General features: G+C 33.6%; 1 pseudogene; it reads left to right on the forward strand.

The window, feature by feature from the left end:
• The first annotated feature begins 880 nt into the window (after nt 1-880).
• Nucleotides 881-2,544, forward strand: LOC128160555 (uncharacterized; annotated as a pseudogene).
• The last annotated feature ends 4,114 nt before the right edge of the window (nt 2,545-6,658 follow it).

Here is a 6,658-nt window from a genome sequence, read left to right on the forward strand (position 1 = left end):
TTTAAAATGTGTTTAGTTACTCGGTATGTTGTATATAATTATGCCAAAAAATTCATCGTCATTTTGTATAATTGACCTTTTTTCCATTCTACAATCTGTTTCATTTGAATTATTTTAAATCAAATAGAGCAGCTGGTATTCAAAGTTATAAATTATTTAAATATATCGACTCAACTTACAAGACAAGAGAAGTAACTCTAATGTTTTTCAATAGCACGTTTTGTTCATGTTAAAGCTTTCGGGTAGTCTAAGTAGTGATTAAATGAAGCAGCACGGTATGTACTCCTCTCTAGATGACTATATTCCTTACAAATCTGCCACTAAAGTTAACTTGTCTTGAATGTATAGACGAACAACATGAAAGATATAAATTATATCTATTTAATATCTACTTTCACTCTTGAACCTCAATATTTTAACATCAAACATCAAAACGCCTATTCAGAGCCGCTGGGGTACCAACGGGGCAGGTTAATTGGCATGTATATCAAATCATCCTCCTTAAAAAACGGTGCCGTAGCGTTTAAAAGAATACTACCAGAGGTTTCTAATAATCTTTGTGATTTTCTTTCTCAAAATAATTGATTTTATTATAGCTTCTTGGTTGATACGGTGTATCCTTTCTTTTGAAATGTTTTAACCTGCTACATCAAATGCTAACCAGGATCTTCTATGGAAAATTTACTCCAAGAACATTTTAAAGAAATACAGTAGTTGTTCGCCTTCCTTTAAGTTTAAATTAATAAGAAAATAATAAGAAAGTATAAGAATCTTGTCAGAAGTGGCTGTTTTACTAATGATTTATAGAAAAGTGTTAATTATTGATCTTTTTATATCACTGAAACAAGTCAAATGTTGAATATTTTGTACATTTAGAACCATGGATCCCCGTTCTAGTGCTCAGGATGTGCATCGATGTGACCTTTGTGAGACCGCCATAGTACACAGCTACTGTGACTTTTGTCATGTTAACCTTTGCAGGCCTTGCATACTAGATCACATCTTAGATGGATATGACAAACATAAAATAGTTCCTTTCAATGAACGAAGATCAACCCTCATATATCCAAAATGTGGAACGCACCCCAATAAAATTTGCAAATTTCAATGTCGGAATTGTAGCAACATTTTTGTTTGCTCCTTCTGTACTGCATCTGAACAACACAGGGGTCATATATTTGAAGAAGTTGCGATAATTTACAGAACAAAGAAAGAGTCTATTGAGAAGGATGCAGAGAATTTAAAACATCTTATTAGTCCTAAATACGAAGAAATTGCTCTCAACTTGGAAAATCAGATTGCCAACCTGGATGAAGGATATCAAAAACTTGCATCGGAAATTTCTAGTCTAGGAGATGAATGGCACAGAGAAATCGATATTGTTATAAACAAAATGAAAACTGAAATTAATGAGATAAAGATAAAACACAAAGAACTTTTACAGAAACATTTGAGCGAAATAAAACAGGTGCAGTCTCTCATTAAGCAAACATTACTTGCAATAAAAGAAATTGAGAAATCCACTGAAGTATCCCAAACAATTGAATACAATTCTAAAGTTCAAGAGTTCAGCCAATTACCACCTATGATATTTGTAAAAATGCCAACAGTTATCCCAAAACCGATAGACAGTGAGAAGCTGTGTAATTTACTTGGACATATCACACCATTAGCTACAGCTACAGAAAAGAACGCCTTATCACTAAACCAATCCAACACTCTAGTCAGAGAGCCACTAGATAAACCGGTAATTATTACCACAATACAGACAGAGGGTGACGCTCCACATAGTGTTAACGTTGCCTATCACAATGATGATAGGATATGGACGAGTGGATGGGCGATGATATCAAATGCTTTAACATGAAAGGTTCTCTTCTCTAAACAATAAAGACAAAATCAGGATCATATCCTTATGATATAGTTGTAGACAGTGATGGGAATTTACTGTACTCTTGCGGGACGACAAGTACAGTGAACAGAATAAAGAACGGTCAGGCAGAAAAGTTGATCAGATTAAAGAAATGGGTGCCTCGTAATCTGTGTGTCACCTCTACTGGTGATCTCCTGGTTACTATGGTCAGAGATGATGAAACTCAATCCAAAGTTGTCCGTTACTCGGGATCAACAAAGAAACAAACAGTTCAATTTGATGATGAAGGTATACCCCTGTACTCAGAAAATATTAACTGTAAATACGTCACTGAGAACAGAAACCATGACATCTGTGTAGCTGACAGTGAGGATGGTGCTATAATAGTGGTTAATAAGGATGACAGACTTAGATGTAAATACACCGGTCATCCTTCAGCTGCTCAGAACAAACCTTTTAGTCCCCATGGTATCACAACCGACAGTCAGAGTCGTATCCTGACAGCAGACATCAACAACCATTGTATCCACATACTGGATCAGAATGGACTGTTCCTCCGTTTTATTGATAACATTGATCTAGAGAGACCCTGGAGTTTATGTGTGGACAATGGCAATTTGTTTGTGTGCGATTACAATCGCAACATATAGAAAATTAAGTATTCAAAATAGACACCGATATTTTCACAATGTTATTCTTCACGAATGTTGGTACGCGGGGATGTTATAAAAGAAAGAATAAATTATGTAATTCCGTTAAATCACCAATCTTAGTTATTATCTTCATGTTCGGATATCTTAGCAACAAAACATAAACCAAGAAATAAATAAAAAATACTGTAGACAATATTTTCCAAAATTAGATGGTATTACGTAGATTTACACAGGATGACGCCATGACTGAAATGATTGAAAGTTGAATGTTGTGTAAAGGACTATGTGCGGTTTAATGAATTTTTGCCCCCCAAATTAAAGATTTATAAAGAGCTTTAAAAATAAGGTGGAAGATAGTTAAAATCATCTTGAAAATAAGGGTGTACAAAGTTAACACCACAGTGACGTCATAGTGTAAAAATGACGTCATAAAGATTGCCCTATTTTGATAAATTGATGTTTTGTAGCAAAAAATGGGTGTTTTCTGATCGTTTTTCAACTGGGAAACATCGAGCGCAGGCTTGCTCAAGTACCATTTTTTAATATAATGTGTAATATGTTTTACGGTGTGACCGTTGGGGCGAGCGCAGAAGGAGTCACACATCTGTCATCATTGTTAGATGCAACCCGTGGACTTAACCAAACCAAAAAACTTTGGCTTTGTCTCGAAAACTTTTACCACCGCAAGGAACCGGAAGATATCAAACTTTTATTCCAATGGTCCCTTCCTAGGTTTATACACTTAAACCAAAAACTACCACTGAGCATTAATAAAATGTTAAACAGACTTATTAAAATATTTTGATAAACACAAAGCCGTTTTTTTTATCTCTTCTTTACCTTTTAATAATGATCATTAAAATCAATAAATTGTGTGTCTGTGTTATTTCTTATTTTGTTCCTTGTTGTTACCAGTGTTTTAATTTTCCTCTGTGACATCAATTTTGTTTTTTGTACGCTATATAAGCGTTGTAGACATGTGCACTCCCCATTTTTTTAGTGTGTGATATCCAATATTATTGAAAGGTTTGACCACATATGCAACTATAACAAATACAGGTAGATATTTTAACAGTTTAATTTTTTTTCTTTTATTTATCCATTACAAAATGACGTGGCTACACGTTGATCTAATAATGATTAGACTTTTCTTTTTTAATAATTTTTTGTCACCTACCTAACGTATACAATGATTGGATCAATATGACAAAATATTTAGCAAGGAACTTGCATGTGTATTTACTGATCAAAAATAAAATCATCAAAACAAAACTAATCAGCCAAAGAGTCACCGTAAATAGTGAGCGCAGTATCAGTATTAACGGTGACCCCCTACTGTGTACTTCCTACACGTTACATTCAGTACAGATGCTTGATCCACCTCTAAATGTATCGCGGGAATATAAAACACAAGATCACTGTGACGTCATACTTAACTTTTTGCGCTCGACAGTTTTCGTAAATTGTCGGACAAATTCGGGGAAGGAAATGACGTCATAGGTACAGTTTTTTACGTAAGCATGTGTTGTTTACTTTAATGTTTTTTAAAAGGATTTTTTATTGTTAAATGAAAATGATGTGTGCGATGTAGAGGTAAGAAATTTCCGTAGAAACGCTTTCTGTTCCGCCATGTTGCTATACACCGCAAAAGATCACTGGGATATTAGAACGTTTTCACGCGGGTCCACAAAATTTTCTTTGAACAATGTGCAGATTTCAACTCGAATTTCCTCCGTTCGTACACGTTGTCTATGGAGCTCGCTAGGCGAGCGGCGCTTCGCGCCGCCTCGCTGCGCTCGCTATAATTATCTGAAGAAAAACATATGTTAAAATCGTACTTGAGCAGACCTGCGCTCTATACTTCCGAATACAAAATATAAAGCAAAAATGACAATATTTTCATTTTTTGGCAAATTTGCAGGAATTAGGTCATTTAGCTGACGTTATTGATAAACAGCGAATGAGCAATGGTTACTAAAATCAAGATTAAAGCGATAGGCGTCTACTAAACAATGATTTATGAAGATTTGGTTTTTATACGATACTATTTAAAAATTGGTTTAAATTGAGGACAGATATTTGACCATACCGCACATAGTCCTTTGATCGGAGAGCATTGTGAAGCGATTCGAAATATAAGTAATCTTACGACTGTAATAAAGTATTTTGGTGTGATTTATTGAGAATTGAATATAAGAATACTAGCTAGGAGAGATGTTGTTTTAATCAATCATTCGCTAAAAGATATGTAAATTTGCATTTATTTCTCGGCCAGCTTTCCTCTGTCGTTGTTTACGATATAAAAATGTGGCTTTAATAACACTACCCGGTATATATTGAACTTCAAACTTTACACTTATTGATTGTTTGATCAATTCTTAACTTGTAAAATGCTGCTAGAATGCTATATTATTTGTTGTTTAAATGCAACATACAGTTTTCAGTGCAAACTGTATAAAAGTTGAGAAGGTTTTTCGAGAACCGGATGAATAACTATATAATTAGGAAGAACATAAGATTCTAACAGCGGTTTTGACCAAACTAAGTTGTGTTGCTTTCACTTGGTATGTTTATTGTATTTTGGAAAACTGCGTGGTATTGTTGTTCTATCTCAGTTGATGTTAAGGAATATACGTAAGCTATTTATAGTTGTCACGTGATAATGCACTGCAGTGGCAGTACTACCAGATTTTATTGCATTGCCATCTTAAAATATATTACTAGCTTTTTGATCAGATTCAACACAGTTATTCAATCTCACGATTTTGAATATAACAGTCAAAATAAGACGCTAAACTGTCCATATGCTTCCTTGACCCTTTCAACGCCAAAGCGATGAGATGTCCCCCGTGTATTTCTTTTTAAGCTGATTTTCTTTTTTTTTCTAATACAGCACACACGCTTACAATTTTATTCTTTATAATGCTACATATTTTACTTGTATCTAAATTATTTAATTCATTACTTACTAACTTAAAATGAAATATTTTTAGTAACATTATTTGAATTTCTTTCCTTGCAGTTTTTTTTTTCAAACTTTAGAAGTGATTTATTATTTCAACATTAAGCAAGAAGGTTGTTTTCCATCTAACAGTAGTACTAACATTTATAGTTTTGCATTACTTTTAAACTTTTATTCCTCCGATGGTATGTAAATTGATTGGAGTAATTTGTTCTCAACTTAGTGAGTTCATTTTCATTTTGGACCAATTCATACATATTTTATTTATTGTTCATTAAGGTATTACGTTAGCGCAGTAATTCAATTTGTCTGCACCGCTTGGTATGTTACAGGACCGATGACATCCCAAACTAAGCATCCAATACTTATATTAATATTTTCAAACTGATGTTAATTTGTATGAAATATATGTGTATCCCAGTCAGGGATATGAAACATATATGGAACAGCCATATTAACATGTTATTTAGTTCGCTTCTGCGACTAAAAATATAGTGCCAGAAACTTTGAAGGGAAACATATTTTTTTATTAAGGAGTATGACGTAGATTCAATTCAATGATTATTTTTTCAAGGTAAATATCAACTTGGTTATGTGTGATTGACCATTTCATTTAATCTTACAAAAATAAATATGCTCAAAACAAGTGAAGACGTTTATATTTGTGCTCATGACGCATGAATTAGCAAAGTGTATTCATTTAAAGAATTAATAAAATGCTTTCTTTGATGATTCATGTGGGATATGAAGGTGGCGACACTGCATAAGATAAACATACAACCCGCGTTAGCTACATTGCTACGTTCATTTATTAATAATTACTCGCCACGAATCACCAAAGAAAGCATTTTATTGTTTATATTTACATCTTCCTTTTAACAAATAAAAAAACTGATTTTCAAAAATACAAGAGGCCAATTGGCCTTAACGGTCACCTTAATAGCATATATCCCATACACAAACTTGTCATGGAGTCTCATATATGCATCTAAATAATAACGCAGTGGTGTTAAAGGGGCATGGTCACGATTTTGGCAAAAATAATTTTCCCGATTTTGATATTTACAATGCTTTAGAAAGGCATTTTTGATAGGCAACCGTAATTTGAGTGTCATTTGTTGAGTTATAAGCAAGTGACAGAGCTTGAAATTCTTCGCTATGTAAACAAAG

The sequence above is a fragment of the Crassostrea angulata genome, chromosome 8, assembly GCF_025612915.1.
Source record: "Crassostrea angulata isolate pt1a10 chromosome 8, ASM2561291v2, whole genome shotgun sequence".
Taxonomy (NCBI): Eukaryota; Metazoa; Mollusca; class Bivalvia; order Ostreida; family Ostreidae; genus Magallana; species Magallana angulata.